This window comes from Centrocercus urophasianus, unplaced genomic scaffold (assembly GCF_019232065.1).
Source record: "Centrocercus urophasianus isolate 14NV4802_14NV808 unplaced genomic scaffold, USGS_Curo_1.0 seq_13, whole genome shotgun sequence".
Classification (NCBI taxonomy): Eukaryota; Metazoa; Chordata; class Aves; order Galliformes; family Phasianidae; genus Centrocercus; species Centrocercus urophasianus.
Window position 1 is genome coordinate 20,665,090 of NW_024884475.1, and position 20,083 is coordinate 20,685,172.

The window sequence follows — 20,083 nt, forward strand, 5'->3', positions numbered from 1 at the left end:
TGTTACACTTCTGCTGTGAGTCACAACCTCTACTTTGGTGCATTGATTTATTTAAGCCTATCCTCGAGAGAGTCATGTAAGACCTTAGATGCCTCCACTTATCCTGATCTCTTTCTTCACAGAATCATAGAATCATAGAATCACAAGGTTGGAAACGACCTATAAGACCATCTAGTCCAACCATCTCCTCATCACCATTGCCACCACAAGCACTAAACCATATCACGCAGCACGTCATCCAGATGCCTCTTGAACACTGCCAGGGATGGCGACTCCACCACCTCCCTGGCAGCCATTCCAGTGCCTGACCACTGTGTGAGAGAAACAGTTCTTCCTTATGTCCAACCTAAACCTCCTCTGATACAACTTGCAGCCATTACCCCGTGTCCTGCTCGTTGCCTGGGAGAAGAGGCCAAATCCCTCTTCACCACAACCTCCCTTCAGGAAGTTGTAAGCCTCCTCTTCTCCAGACTGAACAATCCCAGCTCCCTCAGCCGCTCCTCATAAGACTTGTGCTCCAGACCCCTCACCGGTTTTGTTGCCCTTCTCTGGACACGCTCCAGGACCTCAATGTCTTTCCTGTAGTGAGGAGCCCAAAACTGAACGCAGTACTCGAGGTGCGGCCTCACCAGTGCTGAGTAGAGGGGGATGATCACCTCCCTGCTCCTGCTGGCCACACTATTTCTAATGCAGGCCAGGATGCCGTGGGCCCTCGTGGCCACCTGGGCACACTGTCGACTCATGTTCAGCTGAGCATCAGCCAACACCCCCAGGTCCTTCTCTTCTTCACACTCATCCAGCCACTCATCCCCAAGCCTATAGCGCTGCATGGGGTTGTTGTGCCCAAAGTGCAGAACCTGGCAGTTGGCCTTGTTGAACCTCATGCCATTCACCTCAGCCCAGCGATCCAGCCTGTCTAAATCCCTCTGAAGGGCCTCCCTGCCCTCAGGCAGATCGACACCACCTCCCAGCTTGGTGTCATCTGCAAACTTACTGAGGGTGCACTCAATCCCCTCATCTAGGTCATCAATAAAGATATTCCCTTCAATGTATCACAAAGCCTTTTTGAGAAATAGCTATACAACAGTTATTTTACTAATATAGAGTTACGATTTGGTGCTTGATACGGTATGATAGACAGTTTTGGCAGCATCCTATATTAGTTACCCAAAATTCAAGAAAACATTCCTTCTAGCAGGTCCTAGCAGAGCAAAGAACAGCCAGCATGAGAAAATTAGCCATCTTGCAAAGTTTTTGTAGCATTGACTATGTTCTTGAAAAGCAGCCAGCACTCCATCCCATCTACCTGTGAATGTTCTGCAGTTATTATACTCTTAATAACTCAAGACTGATGGATGAGTGTAAGGTTGGGCAGCTTTGTTTGGTAGCCTAAGGGAAGGAGAGGGAGGGAGGTGGGGGGGAGAACAAGTATCAGCAAATAGATTGTGCATCAGACAAATAAAGAGGGTTACACAATACACTGTATTTTAAAATAAGCAATCTCAAATGCTGTCATTACCAGTTGATGATGCTTAGAAGAATTCACCAGTTAGTGCTGCTATAATCCTACCAATAAATTAATTTGAAGAGAAACAAATAGGTCCAAATCATTGAGTCTGCTGGTGCTTAAAGGAGTGTCAAAAATGAAGAACAGTATTTTCAATATTTCATTTTCTAAAGTGAGATACTCCCTTCTAAAAAGAGATATTCTCCTCATTCCTGTCTCCCTTATTAGCTTGAACAACAGCTCAAGAGAATGGGAGATTTCAAACATAAGGTGACACTTCAGAGTTTTTCACACTTTGAAGTCACTTTGCTGACAATTCATACGAACCTTTTCTTAATTGTTTAATTACATGATATCAGCTCCATTAGAGGTACAGAGTAAAAAATTTAATCTTTGAAAATTTCAGGAGTGAGAAATGTTAGATTTAAATTTGGTAGAAATAGGCATTGCCCCTCCACTTGGTGAACGCTGTCAAAATTGTTAATGTTCATTTGAAATCAGTTATGAATTATTCTAGTAAATAGCAATTAATTACCTTCTGCTTGTTGAAAATGACATAAAAGTGCTTTCTTTTTCACCTCTGGTCACCTCTAATTCATTCCTGCTTCCATTCGTTCTACTTGCAGAATCAACATCTGCCTCATTCTCTTATCACCAGTTAACAAGACATACCAGTAATGAAAATTTCTCTACTATTAATTTTTTTCTATTTTATTTACTTATTTTTTTACCTGAAGCATGAATTTTGCAACAGAGAATGTATGGAAGAATTATGGGAATCATAATGATTTCAGATTTACATGTATGCAATCCAACAAACGTTAAGGACAAAGTATATGATCATGCATAATGCAGCTCATAGCTCATCGGATTCATCAAACAACCCTCCAGCAAGAAAGTGAGCTACAAGTCCTTTTGATGTTTGGGCTGGGCTCAGTGTTTCACATAATTAATAGACTTTTTTTCAAAACCAGAGAACAGAATATTCATGCATTGATGAAGAACAGGCATACACAAGGGGTACTCAAATATACTCTTATTAAAATCTACATTAAATTGCCTGTTGACCTGAGTTGTGATCAGTGGGCTTTCAGTGTATGAGAATATCCATTTAAAGCCATTGGAGGAAAGCATTTTTTTGCAGAGTCTGAGGCTACTGTGTTGCTAGCCATACATGGCCACTATTGTCTAGGTGAGCCTCACAGCTCTTCAGATCCAATTCAGCCTCTTCATGTTGCAGCCACAGTAAAGGCCACTGAGAGCTGCAGAATGAAGTCTGTGATCAGTCTTGATGCTCACGGCCACAGTCCTCTGAGATACAGCAATCTCTGTGGTAAGTAAATATTCACGTGGGAAGGAGACAACTTTTTTTAGAGCTCTGAATCTGCAGAATTAACTTTCTGAGAAGCTAAAGGCCACCAAAAACCACAGAACTTTCTGCTCCCACTATTTCACAGAATCACAGAATTATTGAGGTTGGAAAAGGCTAGTCAGACCATTTATTCCGCTCGTCAATCCATCACCACCATGCCCACTAAGCATGTCCCTCAGAGCCACATCTACACATTTCTTGAACATCTCCAGGGACACTGACTCCACCACCTCCCTCTATTGCCTGTTCTAACACATTACCACTCTTTCCAAGAAGAAATTGTTAGTGGTAACCAACCTGGTATTATTTTACTTATCCTACTGCAGTTTTTCTCACTTAGAAGGTCCAAGAAGGGTTGTTGCAGAGAAAGCATTGAAGCAGTATTTAGGATTGATCATTAATGGTGGTGATGGGTTGATGGTTGGACAAGATAATCCTAGTGGTCTTTTCCAATTTTTATGATTCTGTGATTCTTTGACTGCGTAGGAGAGCCTACACAGAACAGAATACAGTGCCCATAGGAACTATTTGCAGTGCAAACTGCAAATCAACAATCTATGTTACAGTGCATCAGTCACACCAGCGTGAGAACTGGTTTTACTCATATTTTTTCCATCTAAGCAGTTTGGGAATAGAGAGCAAGACTTGCATTTATTTTATGGGGTGTGGATGCAGAAAGGTTTAGACGAAATGTTGTCAGAGTACTTACATAAGTGTCCTAAAATGAATCCAACTGCCTTCTGCTAAGTACCTAACTAAAGCCTCTGTGAAGCTTTGTTTAGAAGGCAGAGGTTCCTCAGTCCTACACCATTGTTTCTTTCATCCCTCATTACAATAATACTGAATATTATAGCACCAGGTAATCTAGTAATTACAGTTTTCCTTTTCAAATCTACTTGAGTTCACTGAAGCAGTTGGCATTAAATCAATCCTGAGATTTCTCAAAAGCAGACCAACTTGCTAAATATCCTTATGTGCAAATGCATTTACTCATATAAACAGTTTAAAACTAATTTCTGAAAAACATCATGTGAATTGTGTTGTGTCAAACTTGAAAGAAGTTTGACTGCCTCATCACTATACGCAGAGAATCCTGCTTGGGCAATAATACTATCATCCCTTTCTTTCTAAGGAGGCCTCTTTGACTTGACAAAACATGTGTTGTCAAATACATGACAGAGACAGATGATGCAGGAGATAGCAAGCAGTCACACAGTCTGCAATTCAGATCACTACCAAATACCCATGAGGCTTTTATTTTTATGCTATAGTTCTTGTGAATTTGTTTTCTCAATGCATTCATCATTACAGAAGTAGTTCATCAGTTACTACAGTGCCAAGGTGAAGAATATGAGGAAGAGTGTGCAGATAGGAAATGTCCTGCCATTTGTACACTAAGCCGCAGCTCTCCTGCTTGTCACACTCTAGGCTTGGTGCAAATTGAGATTTAAAAGAAATAGGAAGGATTAGGAAAAGGCATTGAAATCTTGTATTTGCAAGTTTCCTGCAGCCAGATTATACACATTAAAAATAATCATTTTGGTGTGGAATTACTTCTTAGAAGCTAAGTAGAACTCAGACTGTAAGAAAAGCAGCAAGCCAGAAAAGCCAGGGAAAGTATAGCATTTCTGAGAGCATATCTGCAGATTTCTGCTTGAGCTGCATAGTCAGGTTTGTCACAGAGGAGCTGCTTGGACCTACAGAGCAGATGTTAGGTCACACCATGACTGTTTTGTAACATCATTGCTGAGCCTTTCTGAATAATTTCACTTAGAATCACAGAATCGTTAGGGTTGGAAAAGACCACTAAGATTATCTAGTCTGACCCATCCCCACATGCCCACTGACCGTGTCCCTCAGTGCCACATTCACACATTTCTTGTGCACCTCTAGGGATGGTGACTCCACCACCTCCCTGGGCAGCCTGTTCCTATGCCTCACCACTCTTTCTGAGAAAAAAATGTTTCCTAATGTCTAACCTGAACCACCCCCTGGCACAACTTAAAGCCATTACATCTCGTCCTTGTGTCGGCACTGTGACTATGAGCACTTGAACATATGTGTATTAGTAAACAAATCCAAATGACCAGATTGTCTTCTATGTGTGAGAGCATTTGTAGGTAGATATACGTGTATAGATACTTATGTGTGTTTCCTTGCTTCCCTCCTTATCCCTCTTATTCACGTTTAACAAATCTCCAGTACTATGGACATAAAATAACAAAATCGTGAGGATAACCTGACACTTGTAATCTCTTGATGTTTTTTTGTTGTTTTTTATTTAATTATTTATTTACAGTGTATCTTTCTACCTAGATTCCTTTGAAAATCATAGCTCATCTGGGACAAGTATGACTCCATGTATGTGAGCATATAGTGAACATTGCTGAACTTGTAGGAGATCTTTAATGTTATCAAAATACAACTAATAATAATTAATATTTACTTGTCATATAGCCTTTCCAGTGAAGAACTAAAATCAAAATTACAACCCTTCTGGGAGTATGCCAAAGCCGGAGGAATAGCTAGAAATACACTATTCTGTAATCAGGTCAACTTACCTCATAGCACTTGCTGTAAAAATATGAATTACATTATGTTCCTTTGGCATTTCTGTGGTTGCCAATTTTTTTTACACTCAAACATTACAAAGAACCTCGCAAACAATTTGGATGAATTCATAGCTTGCAGTAAGAATGGCTGTATCCACAGAGCAAGCCTGTGCCATAGCAAACTCCTCTGCGTTGGTCCTGGCTGCATCCCAGCAGTACCACAAGGCAAGGTCTGGGGGTCACCAACTCCTGCCTGTGGGAAACCCACAAAGCAAATAGAAAGGGAAATACTGCAGAGCACAGCCCGTCAGCAGTTAGGTGACATGCAGTTGCAGGCACTTAGTCCCTCAGGAGCAGGATTAACCAAATCCGTGGTTCTTGGGACAATGATGGGCTTCAGGTTTAGTAGAGAAAGTGTTGGTGACAGGTATAATGGAATCATAGTTTAAGTATAGGAGAACTGCATGCTTTTTTTTTTCTTTCCTTTTTTCTTTTTTTTTTTTTTTTCTACATCAGTATGTAAATGGAAAGTCTAGACTGCTCTTATAGTTTAATTTCTTTAAATGGATGGAGATCCTAAAACTTTTTATTTCTTCTGCTGCTGCACATACACCTTTGCACATATGACTTTGGATCCTCGGTGCCTATTGAAATTCAGGTCATATATATTTGGTAGGTATGTTTGGGCCTAATTTTCAGATATCTTTTAAAAAATAAATCTTAGTAGCAGTCTTCAGAAGTAGAAAAGTAGTGAGAAGTTTCTACTGTCATGCATGTTCTCACTTTACAGCCAATCTGAAATCAATAAGTTCAAATAAATCAGTGCTCAAGGATGTTGCTGTCTTCTTTGGGCTTAGGGAGTCGTGCCCAAACTTGTGGCTGTGTGTCCAGGTGCCTAATGACCAATGTATTCCTTAGATGTTTAAATATTATCACTTAAAGGACCTGCATCCATCCCTAGGCAGAACCACAGTAAAAAAAAAAAGCCAACTCGGATTTTTGTACCTATCAAAGTAAACAAAAACTTCTACTTGGGATCCTTCTCAGCACTGCTGCAAGGTACAGAGTGGGGTGGATAGGACGTAAGGGTACCCAACATCAGCTGGGATTGACTCCTACAGCCAAACAGGGCCACAGCTCTCAGGCTGCTCAGGACATACAATAAATCATGCACAGAATAAAACCTGCAGCAGCATGAGCCCAGGAGAGCTCTGCTGTATCCAAACACGCTGCAACAGCTGCAGATGCTGCCCAGACATAGCATAGCGCCCATGTTGCTCCCTTAACACATGATACAGACCCTGCTGCTTCTTGAAGCTGCCCACGTGCTTGTACAGACCTGTACTTTGCAAATGCTCACACACAGTATGTGCGTGAATTATTCCCAGGTATCTGTAAAATTTACTTTTCAAAACTGTAGAATAATGGCCTGACAACAAGCTGGTCATATTTTCCATGGTTCACTTACCTCAAACAGTCTGAAGGATCAGCAAATGTTGTGTATTAACCTATTGTTGAGCCATCCTTGGTTAAGAAATCAGGTCTTCCTTAAATTTTATCAGGGAGAGGTCAGGTCTCCACACAGCATTTCTGCTACTTTCCTGAGCTATGGAAGGACCAACACCAGCAAAGATGAACAACACTTGAGTATTGCTGCCTATGATACAATCAACAGAGCCCCACAGCGCTGATGTTTGGATCATTTGGTGCCCAGTTATACCCTCCCCGAGTTCACAAGAGTTTGTGATGAGGCATGTTCAGGCTTCCAGTGTATTAGAAATAATGCTAATGATATTATATGTTTTGCCTGCATTTCAGTCTGGTGCTTAGAAAATAAACATCTTGGCTTTGCCTCAGTGTTTATCTTCGATAAATACCTCAGCTTCGCCTCCACAATTATCTCTTCACAGCAGACAATTATCCAGCAGCAACATATAATTCCATTAACATTACCGTTTAAAATATACCCTCTCTGTGCCACAGAGAAAGGAGCCATCTGTGGGAAATGTCAGGGGCCCCACATATTTTTGGAATTAAAATTAAATCATTTGGGCTATTTTTTAATCCTCCTAGTTTTTGTTTTCCTATTTCTTGTTTTGCAAAATACATGTTCTCTGTAGCTTATGAGAAGACTGCAAGTGGAGAAACTTGGAAGGTGCCCAGGGAAAGCATATTTCAGGGCAATCGCGTGCCAAGGACCACTGCAGGGGATAACTGATAAAGGTCCAACATATCATCTGAACCTGCTTTGAACCGACAATAGAACTTAAGGAGCAGGTAGATATTGGGCTTTTTTGTAACTCTGAAGGAAGAGCTATGAGAACCTCCTAGTGATAGCTGTTAAACATTAACATCATGTTGACATTTAAATCAGATTGCACATAAGCCAGCAAGACACCTTGAAGTTAACAAGCTGTTTAAAGAAAAAAAAAAACCTCTCAGTAATTTGGGAGTAGTGTAGGAGCACTGTGGGAGGGGCCAGACCAGAAACATATTGCTCTGTGCAAACAGCATCTGGAAGGTAACAGCCCCTGTTATGCACAAGTCCTTTTGTCCTCTGCGTGCTGCACTGAGCCAGCCAGGCAGTTAGCACTTAGCAAATATGCAGTAGTGCAAATTAAATGGGACAGGATCTGTTCTCATGTACATCAGTATAAGTCTAGAGGAACTCTATTGAATTTGCAGAAGTAAATGAGATCAGAACCTGGCTCATTGGGTTAATGGCCAGTTAAATGCTGGCAAAGATCTCAAACAGTAGGATCTCTCTGAGGGAAAAAGTTGCAGTGATGAGATGTGACTGAAGAGGAATGCACTGTGGCAGATCTGGGCAAAAAGAGTCCAGGTGTGGATGGAAACAATACATGGAGTCTGCAGAGAAATCCTCTGTAGCAAAATCCAGTAAAGGACACAGGTTTCTACAGGTTAAAAAAAGAAGGTGGAAGGAAAGGAAGAGAAGGGTAACTTGAGCTGTTTGAGAACCTTGCAACCTAGCTTGCCATTTCCCACACATGCAGTATCTTGCTGTTGGATCTCAGCATTTCTGAGTTTCTGCACAGCTCAAAGTCACCATTATTTCATCTGTCCTGAACCCACTATGGCTGTGCGACATCCCAGCATGAAGGTCTCCTGAGAGAGCTTCATACAAGGCACCACAAACATGGCCTTGTGCCTTCTGAGGGCACCCAATATTTCCTGAAATAACCAGTAGCACACTTTAATCAGCCTTTGGGAACCAATATGGATGGCACAAGCCTACAGGAGCAGCATCTCCCAAAGCAAAGACCCATCTCTGCCCTCATCCATCATCAGCCACCACTGTTTTTGTACTGCTAAAGTGTGGTTCTGGGAAGGTGAGGGTAGAGGCTGCTCAGTAGCCTCAGTTATGGCAGGACCAGGAGTTTCATGTGGTTCTATAAAAAGGCTCCCTGCAGGATCATCTCTAGAGATGTTCTCTACCTCCTCCGGCAGCAGTGAGACAAATGACTGTGTCAGTTGGGTTGAAGTAAGTGCACAGGCCACTAGCATGACTGAACAGGCCTGGCAAATTTGGCACTTGCTCGTTAGGATATACAAGCCACAAGCTTCCTCCATAGCCCTCTTATCTCCATGAAGCAGACAAAACTGAAGTAAATCTAAGAAATGTGACTTCGCTCCGTGGTTCAGGAGCTCAGGTGGGACAGAATAATCTTTGCTGCTGTTCCTCTTATGTATTTCATCTAGTGTGAAATGCATGAATAGCCCTGAGAGTAGGGACAGAAGTAAAATCACGCAAACTGGCGGAGTGGTCAATAATGAAGAAATCAGGTCCATGAAAAGGAACAATTGACATTCTTGGCAAGCTGCACACAAGGAAACAATTTTTAATATGAGCTTCAGGACAGCCAAAACTAAAATTATGCATGAGGGCACAGATTTTGAAGGGCAACAACACAGGTTCAAGGAGATGTCAGAAGCAGTGACTCTGCAGAGTGGCCAAAACAGAAAACTAAACAAAAGGAGATTTTAGTGAAAGTGCTAGAGGAATCCTTGTGTGGGAACTCTGGATGTTGAGGACAAACTCCTTAACTGGTCATGTTTTAAAAGTGTCCTGGCCTCAGGTGTACAGCACAAGAAGAACATTAATAGATTAATGGACTTCAGAAAAGAATTCCCATAAATGACTGAGGATTGGAAAATGTATTTCACAGCAAGAGTTTCCAAAAGCTGAAGATCTCCTCTAGAGCAAAGAGAAGGGCTCAGACAGGTGCAATATGGGACAATCTGCATTTCAAGCAAAACTTTGGAACTGAGCTCTTACACACATCTATCTAGACAACCTGCCTTGGAAATAAAGCAAGCTGTTTCAACAGAGAGCAGAAACAATTTAGTTGGAGTGGAAGTAGATTCTTGTCACTGGAAGTGGTTAAAATAAACTTGGCAGTTTTACTCAAAGAAAAGCAATAATCTGAACAGGAATTATTGTAGGGAAGCCCTTGGGTCTGTTTTGTAGAGAAGGTCATGCAAAATGTTTCATTCCAGCCATCAGTCATTGAAAACAAGCTCAACCTGTGACCTGTTTCCCCTCTATCCTCCATTTCTCATCACAAGACCTGTGAGAAATAGAAGGGAAATGAAGCATCTCCAGCATTGCCTTTTCCCTTCCTGGGATGGAGAACCCCAGGAACTATAAAAGGAAGAGAGAGAAATGGGCAAGAAGTCTAAACTGCAGGAACTGAGCTTGGAAATTCAGGAATTAATAGCATATTTCTTGGAGTTGCATAACTAATTATTGAGCAAGAGAAGAGAGCAGATGTGGGCTCATAGGATGTAGGATAAATTCATTAGAAATGAGGAGTCTGATGGCCAGCTGGAAACTTCTTAGTCTCTGGAGGCCAGAGAGAGCTCTTGCAGAAGAGGGTATCATTCTCTGTCCACCTAAAAAAACTAGCAACACTTACTGCCTGCCTTTCTCTCTTACATACACAAGAGAAAGAAATAAAGGAAGAAAGGAAGAAAGGAAGAAAGGAAGAAAGGAAGAAAGGAAGAAAGAAACAGCCCTTTTTGAAATGTCTCATGGTACTAAGATTATTCCTGGGGTTTGAGGAGTGCTGATTTTTCTCCATTTCTGGAATGATGAGTACTGTGCAAGATCCAAACCCTACAAGGCATTCAGTGGCCCCTCAGACAGCCTTCCTGAGCATGTTATCTCATGCCTTTGTGAGTGTATCCACTAAGGATGCTGCAATGACCTCTCTTGGCAAACCATCCATGTGTCAAATTACAGGCATGTCTTTTTTCACAAGCTGCTCTTTACATAGTGTCTGCCAGGAGACCCAAAAGAGAAATCGGCTCAAAAAGCTTTGTTGCTAATTGTCTGAAAGTTAAAGTCAGAATGTTACCTATCTGGAAAAAAAATCCTCTACTCACTTTTTTAGTGTTAATATATCATCAGTATAACAGTTCAGCCAGAAAATTTGTCAAAGAGCCAGACCAGATTAAACATAAAATATTTGATCTCTGAGTACTCAAATCTCCTGCTCCTCTAAAGAATAGCACTTAGTTAGAGTCATCTTAAGTGCATTAGCCTCCCTTGACAACAATTGTATAAATCCCATCACAAAATTAGGATACAATCCTATGATGCTTACACAAACTGAAAGCTCATGCCAATATTTACTTCTCTGACTTCTCTGCTGTTTATCCTGGGCAGAAGACGTATTTCAGCTATCTGAATGTGAACTCCAGGCTTTCTCAAAGTGTTCCTTTCAGCATCCCCACCCTGACCTGAAGGAAGTACTCGTACTATCTTTAGGACGCAGTACAAGTCATGATAGTGGTGCAACATGCAGCTCCACCTACCTGTGACTGGACAGGTAGATAAGGAATCTAGCCCATGCTCCCATCTGAATAAAGAAAAGCTCCCTAATAGGAAGGATAATGAAGCACTGGAACAGGTTGCCTCAGGCACTGGTGGAGTCTCCATCTAGTCTTTAAAACTGGTTAGACAAGCATTTGTCAGGAGCAATATATGTGCAGTTCATTTTGCCTTCCAACCCCATTTTTCTAGATTCAGAATCAAGTTCTGACCCTGAACAACTATAATGAGCATTTTGTCTGTTCCCTGTGTCCTAGGAAGCTAACAAGACTGTACAGCCCTTATCTACTATTGTCCTGCTACTGGAGTCATTGGTCTTGATGGGCATATGGATCATCAAATCCGAAGGCAAACAGCAGCTTCCAGACTTTTATAACTCGCATTATTTTTAGGCCGTTGCACAGTCCTCATGATTGATCTGCGTGCAGTGCAGTGTCTTTGCTGTAAACCCTGAGGGAGGGCAGAGAAGGGGTTCATGAAGACGTAATTTCCAAGGGTGATAAGCTTGCATCTGTTTTGAGCTGTAAAATGGCACTCGTTGTGAAATCCTCTCAGAGCATACCTTTTAAATGCCAAGCAAGCACAAGACCAAAAGCACATAAAGAAATAATTGAAAGGCTCTGGAGGGAAGCCAAGAGGACGTGGCTGATGTTTCACCTAACCTCACCCCCTCGCTCGCTCTCACCCGGCAGCCCTGCCTATATGACGTGAGCCTCGGAGCTGCAGCAGGCAGCTGCTGCTTGACTGTGCACACTGTCTGAGCCACTGGCAGCAGGACAAGAAAAACAAAGAGGCTAAAAACATAAAACAGAGAGAGATTAGGAACTGTGTGGCTGGGAGTACTCTCCTTTCGCAAGGGTGCCTGAGCCAGGCCCAGAAGGCCCAGCTTGGACCTCTGCCAGCCGTGCACCACAGCTCCTGCTCCAGCAGGTCCCCTTGTCCTGGCAGGGGAGGCCCAGCTTGGAGGTATCTGCAGTGCCTCCTGGCCCCATGTTTGGTGGTTCAGTCCTGTCAGGCTAGAGTTAACAGGAAGAACTTGCCATCGGATTTGCCAGGCTTTTTCCTTTTGCATAAACCACTTTGATTCCCCAGCCTCCAGCTGCTTGGCCTTTAGATGCACACAGTCATTTACCTCCTCTTCGCACCCCCCACATACCTTTCCTTTGCACAGGACACTTTGTTCTTCAATAATCTGTATTAAAACTAATTACCCCATGTTCTTTTAATGACTTGCAGTTGTGTGCTTACTGTGTAAGTTATTACCACGAACAAAGGATGACAAGGACACAAGAACTGCAGAGCCTGACCTGTCAGTGCTGCTAGCATGCTGTTTCCATGTAATCTGGAGAGGTCACATGAAAAACCAAGCTGACAAACCTGACATACTATGAGAAACTGAGCAATCCTGTATACAGAAATTTGGGCTCAGTGGAGGTGAACAGTGTTAATTATTGATTGATCATATTCAGTTCAGGTAAAGTTTTTAGGACTGACCTTTTATTTGGCCTTAGAATACAAACTGTGCTAATGGGACAGTGAAGCCACAAAGCTTTACAATGGATTTGGAAATATTCTTCTTGTTAACATCAGCCTAAGTGACAAAAGTATTCCAGATCCTAAATGAAAAGACACAAGTCATAATTTTTTACTAGGTGCTGTCCAAAAGCCTGGAGTTCCAGTCATAAATCAGCAGAACCATGGTCTCCTGACACAAGCAGTAGCAGAGCCGCAAAGCTGTTGCTGAATGGCAGTGAAACAGAAGCAAATATGAGGGACTGGGAGGGGGCTGAAAGCAAGTGTGATTCTCCTTGCTAAGAATGTGAGAGCCAACAAGGAAGAAAAGACCTAAAAATGAATGCACAGTTTGCCCAAAACCAGATACAAAATCAAAATCAACTGGATTTTAGAAGATTTGGTTTTGATTGTTTATTTGTTTACTAGACTTTTTTTTTTTAATCTGGCTGTTTTTCATTTTGGTTAGTTTCATTTTGAGGCCAAAGTGATGAAACACAACAAGAAAGGAAGTTCTTGTGGTTTTTCAAAGCCTTCCAGAAACAGAGTAATGGAAAACCAATAACAAGCAGGAAGGACTGGAAAGCATGTGAGATCTCTCCTGCACAATTTGTTGAGTTCACAGAATAGTTAAGGTTGGAAGGTGCCATGCAGAATATTTCTTGAGGCTGTGCAGCCTAGCGCAGGGATAGGAAGAGATGGTAAACTCAGAGAGTACCAAAATTGGATTACCTTTGGAAGTGTACTGCTCCATTTATTCCCCTTCCATTCCAGCCACCCCTTTATGAAGATCTTTTCAAAGATCTTTAGTCTTAGTCCTCCATCAGCCACAGGACTCACTTCATGTATGGCCAGCAATGGCTGGTATGAGTTCCTATGCTCTCTTCCCTGGGAAGGTCATGCACTTCCTGAACTTAACACTGGTCAGAGATTGCATTAGCAATGTGCAAGCTTGGGCCAAATTCCCAAACACTGTAGAACTTTTTTTTTTCTTCCTCTTCTCAGCAAAAAGTTGTGAGCTCTAGGGAAAGTGCATAGCCTAGCTCTAGCTGGTGTCTTATTTAAGTTGTTTCTCTTTACATAGTAACTGCTATTGCAAAAATATGCATGTGTCTATCATTCCATTTATCTAGTTACATTTCAAGTTTGTTTTACAGACTAGTCCAGACAGACTTCTGAACATAGTTAAAATTATTCTCATCCAACCATTGTGCACAAACATAAAGAAAAGTGAATTAACTCTGAACATTGAACAGGCGAGGTCCAATTGGGTACACTCAGTGCAGCATTCTGTCGTACTTGTCATCTGAAAAGATGAAAAATGTTCAGGAACTCACATTTGTCCCATGTGCAGACAGTTACAAAAGAAGCAGGACATCAGGGAAGGGCAGCATGTAGGAACTGAATTACACCCTCAGAAGGAAGTTTCATACTTTAGCCCATGCAATTTGTGGAAGTGTTTTAAGTAAAGAAAGAAAATAACTGCCCCCCCCCCCCCCCCAGCTGCAGCTGAAATCTTTGTTTCACTGAGCATGCAAATTCCTTCTGCCTTTGACACGGTGAGTAGCTGCCATTGCTCAGTTATGTGAATCCTTTGTGGTCTGTAATGCTTGTTCATGACCTCCTGTAAGCAGAGAAGTGGGAAAAGCTCCCACCTTCTTTCACAAGGGGACTGATTTGGCCAAGGTTCTAAATCTCGGACAGAGCTCAATCCATAAAGTAATGGCTAAAAGATTAACTGTCTTTTTCTGTAATTATTGATTATTGATGAACTAGATCTTCAGTTGACTGAAGTCAGCTTGCCTTCAAATCTTTGAGGGAATGTTTGCTACTTTGTCCCATCTTTGAGTTTAACGTATGTGTCAGAAAGACTAGCTTCTGGAATTGTGCAGAAAAGCATTTAATGACCACCCCATCCTTGCCAGTTCCCCAGCAAGCAGCAAAGAACACGTGGGATTGTGTCCATCATGGTGAGGACCTACACTGGATGAGTTCGGCTGGAATGGATGCAGGGGCCAGAGAGAGGGCATAGGGGGCTCAGGAGGTCCCCCTGGACATTAGGGAGTTCTCATCTTACCACCTACACAGAGCTATTACACACAGTGGTGACATGCTTGTGGGTCACACTGAAACCGCCTTTCAAGCTGGTGTACACAGAAAAGTTTCTTTTGTATACTGAACTAATGCGGATAAAACAACAGCACAGGATAAATCGCACTTCACTTTAAAATAAATCTGAGATGACAGTGTTAATTCATCTTCCACTGTAACCATCTTGTAAAGATTTCTTAAGGCTGTTCACTGAATTTAGTATGTTTCCAATATTTTCAGTCAAATCAAGACTGCATGTCACTGCAGAAACTATTAGTCAGAAAAAAAATAATAATAATTCCTTTTTTTTCTTCCTCTTTTTTTTCCCACTCTACATTCTAATTTACCAACCACTGTACAAATTGAACCCTCAGTCCCCCATGAGTGATTACAGAGTATTTCTCAAAGACGTGACAGTGAAATTACTGGCAATTTTTAATGAAAGCAACTGAATATGTTTCACCTTTTAACCAGCTGTTTGTTTCTTTTAGACTACTTGTTCAACTGAAATACTCAGCAAACACTATTAAAGGAAACACTTGGTTCCTAAAAGTTCAACACTCCTTCCTATCTGCTCTGGATGGAAAAACTCAAGAACATAATTTCTGAGACCACCCAAATTCAGAGGAGAAGAAAAGGCAGAGTGGAATTGTCAACTTTCTTGTGACTTTATATTGTAAGTTTTATTCATGAAACACAGAATCCAGACATCTGGGAAGTTCACTGTTCTCTCTCGGGAAAACAACAACCACAAGAAGTTGTACTATAGAGTAATGTGTTTTCAAGTTCCTAAGCAAATTTGAATCCTGTATTTCTTCCGATTTTGGGGATTTGATGATCTTCCAGAAGCGTAAGGATACATGTCTGTTTTTCTGCAAATAATCTCATAGAATCATAGAATCACCAAGGTTGGAAAAGACCACCAAGATCATCCAGTCCAACAGTCCACAATGTATTGGTTTTTTTTTAGCTACAAGTAGGCATTTGTTTCAGCTCTTTTTCATTCCAATTCAGTGTATTAGAAATGTTCTGCATGGGAAAACAACTAACAGCTAGTTAAAAGATGTATTTAATTATATTCAGTGAAGCACTCCCATTTTCTATCACCTGCTTCCAAATGATACTGGACATGTTACTTTAATGAAGAACATCCTGTCTTTATCAAGTCAAACTCCAGGCACATGTTTGGTGGAAAAGATAAATAGAAAGTAAAGAGGAAGGACTTTGTGCAAAGGAACCACAATTTATCAGTGTAAAACCTACAGTAAATTAAAGCAATATTCTCTGAGGCATTTTAGCTAACAGAGGAACTTCCACACCATTTTGCTGTGTTAAGATACACTCCTCATGATGACTGCATCCACATGTACCTGCACTTGTTCAAATGAACTGTTCTGGACAGCCATGTCCTCAGGCAAAGTTCATCATTTTCTCCCCAACCTTACAAGCATTTAGTGGCATATTTACAGAAGAGAAAGGAATGCAAAGTGCCAGCATGTGAGTACCTGTGAAACTCCAGGGGTTACATGGCTGTGCTTTCCAAAAAGGCGGATATTTTGCATTTTTATATTCACTGGTAAACACCTCAGCTGGGACAGAAAATTCAAAAGCCCAGGCACAAGAAAGGAACGAGGGGTGGTTTTTTACAACATAGACCCAAGTAGTCAAAAAGCAGCCAAGGTCAGAGCACCCCATTCCTTTTCAAGGAGAGGAGGTAGCAGGAACTGTGACCCTGCCCTTTTTGAGACTTTGTCCTTTCTGTAGCTTCATGGCTGACACAGAAAATGTAGATGAGAGAAATTTTTCCAGCCCCACAGATTTTAAGTGGGTGGAACATCAAGATACACACAGAAGGTGGATAGATAGTGTCAGCACAAGAGTTGTACGTACAACACCAATCTTAAATGGTATTATTTTGTAAGAAATCCACAGGAAACTCTTAGAGGTCTTGAACCACAAAGGTGCCTGGCCCTGCTGCTGAGTTGGCTGGTGCCTCCTCACTGCTGCAGAAATGAACCACTGGGCACCTGCACGGCCACTCCCAACAGACTTGCTTTGACAGCAGACTGAAATTGAACACAGCATGTGCCCACAGTTTTTACCCTGCACCTGCAGATTGCTCTGAGATGTGCTACAAAATGCACTCAGAAAACCAGTTGACTGATCTACGGATAAGCACCATAGAGTGCCATAAACTCCATGTGTTTTGAAAGACATCTGTGGCTGGATTGAGGTGGCCTCTACCCAGCCTCAGAGCTGAGAGCAGGAGGGAGACAACCCTTCCCTTCTGTCAACATGGGGACCCCTCCACCAGTATGGGCCAAAGGAGCACTTCCTTAGGCTTCAGGAACTCCGGTGAGATCAAGCATCACTTGGAACACTGAATTTTGCAATTCTCATAATCGTCTCACCTCATAATCGTAGCATTTGATAGCAGTGCTGTTCCCAGCCCATCAGTTCATATAACCTTTAATTGCCACATAACAAACATTTTTTTGCAGTACCAAATCAAGCAAAGAATTTATTTTCTGTCATTTGTGATGTCTGGCTTGGAAAAGTTTTTTATTTTTAATTTTTAATTCTGGCTAATAAAGAAAATAATCAGCCTCTGAAACTCAGTCAGGATGTTTTGTTTCGACAAAATCTTTTAGCTAATTGAAGTATTTCAGCTATATTTCAGAGTTTAAGTACCTCAAATATTTTGAATGTTTTAAATATTGTTAAAAGTGTATACTAGGAAATAAAAGTGTGCTGAACAAAAAGTACTGAAAAAATCAGTGACAATTCCATGTTTAACAAACGACTTTATTAAGCAGTTTACTGAATACTTTTGGTTTTCAGGAAATGTGTAGATATGGCACTGAGGGACATGGTTTAGTGGACATGGATGATGAGTTGATGACTGGACTTGGTGACCCCAGCGATCTTTTCCAACCTTAATGATTCTATGATTCTGTATTACCCAAAGAATTCCACTGCATTTCCATGGATTTGTGAACTGACCCAGTATTGTTACAGAAGCTTTCTCCATTTAAACAAAGTTGATTTCTTAGGTTTCATGAAGCTCTGCATTACCTCCTTCAGCCACGCTGAATGGAAACTCCACAGAGTGAAGCAGGAAAGTTTGAGATAATAATGGAAAAAATCATCTTGGATGTCTTTGTTTTGTCTCTCACTTCTTTGCTTTTGCTTCATGGGAAAAGAGTTTTGTGAGAGCTACTCTAAAATGTTCTGGTTCAGAGAAGTTCAGGGATCTATTTTGTTTCAGCTGCTGAATATTGCAATTCCTGTCTTATTATTCTAATCTGAAATTAATTGAGTAATTTGAAGTTACTCTCGTAACACTGAACTGGGAGCTGAAGTTATGCGACTCATAATAATATCAACCTTTTGTAAACCGGAAGCTGTCTTTCACAATCATAATGGAAATAGGGAGCTTCTTAAACAGTCAATCTTATTTCACAGATAACAGAGTAAATGTGAGGTAGAAAAAACACTGGATATAAAAACTGTAATTGAAAGAAGAACTAAGCCCCACATTTTCAAAAGCAAAACTAAACAAGCACATTAAAAATTGTATATTCCGCTAGGAGTATTACAATGAAAGCAGTCATCTTACTTTAAACACAGTAAGATTTTATAGAGTAAGCACAGGAACTGTAGTATTATAACTGTTTTCTTACTTTCTGCAACCTTTCTTTTTAGCAGATGCTCTTTGGAATCTCATTGTCTTGGCTATAAATGCAGAAAAAGATAAAGCAATTGGAGAAAAGTGATTAGATGTATAACAATGGTTAAAGAGTTGAAGAAGAATAAAATTCCAATTTGCAAAAGCTGAACAGGGAAAAAAAAGAAAGCAAGCATATTGCTGTGACCACATCATGTCAAGACTAGGAGAGCTATTCTGAGCTATGACATTACTTCAGTGAAGAAGAGACTTTATCCTTCATCTGTAGGGGGAAAAAAACCGAATTGAAGAAATCTCAAGTTACAGTGTACCTTGCTCAGTGCACCAGTGCGTGCTTTTGCAAAATATATGTAAAAATATTCCATCTGCTGGGCTGCATGCCGACACTTCTTGTCTTCTAGGAATCAGTCTCTCCACTCAGTAAGGACAACTGTGTGTTTTGCCCCTTACTCCATCAAGTAAATCAAAGGGAAATCACCACAGTAGGAGATAATTTTCATTTGAGTTAACTGGAGTGCTAGCCAAATGTAGAAAAATCATCACCTCTCAAAGGCTCAGATATACCATCTTTTCTAGCAATGTTTCCCCAGATCTAGCTTATTAACTCATAATAATGAAGTATTTTAAACAGCTTAATACCACCTGAACTCTTTTAGAAATTGTTTGATGTACTCTCATGCTGGTTTGGTTTGGTTCAATTTGGTTTACTTTGGGTTGTGGGAGTTTTTCTCTGCTGATTTTTATGATGAAAGGCATGTATCTGATCTTAGTTCCATGTTGTGGTACTGGAGATTTGACCACTGAGCAGTTCTCACGCAGAAGAGATAATTATTGAGCACACAGCCATGAAAAAATGAGCCAGGAAAGCATGGTTATTATGTGTATAAGATGAGAACACAATTTGAGAAGATTTGAGAATACGTATTTTTGAAAATTGGACATAGCAAGACCAACTGCTGCTTTCTCTCATGCGCCTCATGTTAGTACATCAGGCAAGTATACAGGAAGAATGAAGAATTGTTAAACTAATAAGCAACTATGACCTGAAACCAAACAAGATTTTATGTCATGCAAGTGAAATACTGGAACAATCCATCATTAGGAGCGGAGAGAAGAAAAATCCTATCTAAATCAAAGATAAGGTGTGATAAATACGTGGAGCTGACAGGAGCCAAAATCCACGTGGATCTTACAGTGTCTGCTCGCATGCTCCCAGCAAAGTTCAAAAGCTGCTGGAAATAAAAGAAGAATTACAAAGTGCATGCAGAAGCCACTTTGTTAAGCAGTGATTCCCTCTGTGTTTGGGCACTGCTTTTCCTCAGCATCCTTCCCAGCAGTGTATGCGGCTCTCACAGACCTGGGCTGGGATCAGATGCCACTTGGTGAGAAGCAAGGAGGAAAAATGTTGGAAAGGGTGGTCAGAAAGAAGGTTAAACCACACAAAAATGCTGGCTTCCCACAGGTGGCCTTTCAACACACTCTGTCAATAGCTACACAGATACAGGGA

General features: G+C 41.2%; 1 long non-coding RNA gene across 3 annotated transcripts in view; it reads left to right on the forward strand.

Annotated features, from left to right (window-relative positions):
* The window catches only part of LOC122157314, a 32,273-nt gene extending 12,504 nt beyond the window's left edge, over positions 1-19,769 (forward strand). For all 3 annotated transcript variants that reach the window (XR_006167839.1, XR_006167840.1, XR_006167841.1), the window contains 2 exons: positions 15,380-15,564; positions 18,594-19,769. This is a non-coding gene — a long non-coding RNA (uncharacterized LOC122157314). The remainder of the gene's footprint in view (positions 1-15,379; positions 15,565-18,593) is intronic.
* The last annotated feature ends 314 nt before the right edge of the window (positions 19,770-20,083 follow it).